General features: G+C 31.1%; 1 non-coding gene across 1 annotated transcript; it reads left to right on the top strand.

Moving 5' to 3' along the window:
- The first annotated feature begins 269 nt into the window (after positions 1-269).
- On the top strand, positions 270-343 carry TRNAN-GUU (transfer RNA asparagine (anticodon GUU)). The gene has a single exon. It is a non-coding gene; the product is annotated as a tRNA-Asn (tRNA).
- Positions 344-3,410: the final 3,067 nt, after the last annotated feature.

Genomic DNA, 3,410 nt, shown 5'->3' with positions numbered 1-3,410 from the left:
ATTGTTTGGAAACATGGATAGTACTATAAAGAAATGAACATTAGTGACTTAATGTATGTTTAACTATAAAGTAGAAATGTGTATTTAATTTAAAAACTTACGAAATAAATGTTAGGTCCAACAGAATGTTTCTGTTTTAATAAGATAGATGCATTAAAGTTTTATTTGCAAGATCTTTTACAATTTCATTTTATTAATCTGCATAAATAACAATAAACTGTACTATATATAAATCACATCTCAAACCTCTTACTCAGAGAAAAAAAAAAGCTGGAATAGCTCAGTTGGTTAGAGCGTGTGGCTGTTAACCACAAGGTCGGAGGTTCGACCCCTCCTTCTAGCGGCGGTTCCTTTTTTTTTTCAAAAAAAAAAACCTCTTACTCAGAGATTAATAACTTTTCAGTCAAACTATTGCAATAAGGCAACTTCCATGATTCACGCTTATCATTCTTTAATCTATTATATTCACATTAAATTATTTGTGAAGAAAAGTCACGTTGGTTTGTACGGTATGACACGTAAGGGAGGAAAAAAGAAGTTGGAGTGGGTTACGTTAACATGTACGACTGCACCGTACGGATATTTATTCATTTTATTTATATAATCCCAAATTGGTTCCCACAAAACTCCTTTCACGTGACGCCATTCCTCTCTTTAATACTACCAGTATTTACTTCTCCTATCTACCAAATTGATTCAAATATTTAATGCTCTTTAGATTTCGAGTATATGCTTATAAATAATAATATAGTAACATTGGCCGCGTCTGTATTTGTTTTTATTCAAACGCATAAATTAAATCTGATAAGGAAAACTAGTTTTGGCATATAACCAAGTAATGTAGTTTATTACATTCGGAGAGAGCGAAGTATATGAATAACTTAGGTTATTACATTCGGTGACATATATACTCGTTAATGATGCAATAGCGCGTACCGCGTTTACAGCTAACCAATCAGAGTGAAGTTTCAAGCTGTTGACGTGTATCTCAATAATGCCTCCTTTATACTTATATAAGTTATAACCTTTGCCGTTGGAAGAATATTCTCTCCTACGTGAGTTTTGCTTAAACTAATACTTTTGATTGTCTGTCTTACTATTTCTTAATCACGTCCCCTTTCTTTCTCTTATTTTTATATTATAGATTTTGAGCATCGGATGCTTGTTTCTTTGCATAGCTTAAATATTCTTTATACCCATCTGTTTATGTTTGATTATATATTAATCTTTTCAGTACTCACATTATCAACCAAAATATCATTGAACAACTAACTACCAATCAGGAAAATAACCGATTAATTGCATCGTTTTAAAAATATTAGCTTCGATTAGTTTTCTTTTGGACAAGTAAAATTACAGAAGATAGTTTAGTAACTTAATTACTGCATGAATCAGTGATGATATACTGTAAATGGAAAACTACGTATATGGTTTGAGCATTTCAACTTTTCAAACAATTGAATAAAAAAATACGAAACATAGAGTCCTATGGAAATTGAAGAATGAGTCGTAAAGGAATCAACTGCTTCATGAGGTTGATATAGTTTGGTAGATATAGTATCCACCCAACCTAATTGCTTCTTTGATTTTATTGCTTCCCTTTCCATAAATATTTAACAAGCAAACGAAATTATCTGTTAGAATATCTAATCTATATATCATCAAGCTATAAGTTTCTAATTGTGGTAGAACTTAAACTATATGTGGGAATTTGAAATATATAAAATTGGACGATTCATACCAAACATGCGTGGCGATACTCTAATAATTATATCTCTACGTAGTAAGGAGGCTACTTTAGTTTGATTAATCCACATGTGTCGCATGTTTATTTTATAGGTATAATTTCAATAAACTTAGGAGACTAAAGGGGTGTTTAGTTTGATTAATCCACATGTGGCATGGTTATTTTATAGGTATCAATTTCAGTAAAGTTAGAAGACTAAAAGGGGTCTAAAGTTGCAACCCCCAAGTTGAGAAAGGGGACATACACTTTTGATAAGTAGAGAAACTTAGGGTACATCATATCCTTGTCATTAAAGCTCTAATCTTTACAGAATGGAGAATAATCCTATACAACAATCCTACTTTACTTTCTTTTTCTCTTTAACACACAGACACATGGTGATGGTCCTCCATGATATCCACGCACGACATTTTACAACGACGCTGAATAATTATAATACTGATAACTCCACGCCCCAATCTAATTTTTAAATGGTAGAATATGTATATAAAAGTGTCACAAAACAACATTATGTATAGTTAATCAAATCGGTTTGGTATAATGGTAAAGAAGTTGCAGCCGGAGATCCCAAATAACACTGGTCACCGAGCTGCACTTTAAATAAATTAAATGCAAGGCCTTGTAGGATTAGTATTTGAGTTTTAGAAGTTTTTGAAATCCCCACACTTGTCAAAGAAAAAAACATTACATATAGTTTCAAAAAAAAAACAAAAAAGCATATTAAAATTTGGGCAATATAATTTCTCAAAGTCCCACCGTAAATCTATAATTAATTGTCATAATTAAAGGGTTGATCAGTAAGGATAGCCGGATGCTTCTTCTACAGGGTTACAAGTTATCTATTATATCAACATCTATTGTCAAATATGACTCACTTCTTTATAGATTGGTTCGTGTAAGACGTTACTATGTTGCATGTACTCTCTGCATTATTAATTATCACAGTTTTGTCCCTAACTAGCTTGAGTTTATATTATGTTTAAACCATGATAATGTAATTTGTTGGTTTTTATATTAGTTATCCTGAAACTAATAGCTTATTGTTATAATTGGGTCTTGAAAAAAATATATTACATAATGGAAACTTACAAGTCACTAGATTTTGTTTTAGTTTCAATGATGGTTATGTGAGGGTCTGAATATGATCAGAAGAAAACAAAATGAATAATGAAGTGATCTTATAATAAGTCGTTGAGGGTGAGATATGTATCTACAATTGTAAAATATGACTTTCAAACTATTCACAATACCACACAAATGGTACATACTCCATCACCTGGTCCAAGTTCTAGAACCCATTTTCAGAAGTCTATATCACAGTATTTTTCCGTTCAGAATTATTTGTTATTCATTCTTGGTTTACATCCTTTTTAAATTGTTTTAAATCCGCCAAGTTAGACCATGACAAATCATTAGCCAGATTATAATATATTTCTTGTACTCAACAAAAATAGTTAAATTATTGTTATTATTCTAGAAAGAATGGAGCACTTCGTCTCTTTGATTTGTTCGAATTTTTTTGTTAAGTATGTGAATCTTCATTAAATCAATAATGAGGCAGGGAGATGCATGGCTTTGAAGATAAAATCCTAAATATCTAAGCAGCTAATGAAAGCAATTGTGTTGTAGAGAGTCACAAAAAAAACTAAAAAAAACTCCCTAA

This window comes from Raphanus sativus, chromosome 5 (assembly GCF_000801105.2).
Source record: "Raphanus sativus cultivar WK10039 chromosome 5, ASM80110v3, whole genome shotgun sequence".
In the NCBI taxonomy this organism is placed as follows: Eukaryota; Viridiplantae; Streptophyta; class Magnoliopsida; order Brassicales; family Brassicaceae; genus Raphanus; species Raphanus sativus.
This window is presented reverse-complemented; position numbering and strand designations above follow the sequence as displayed.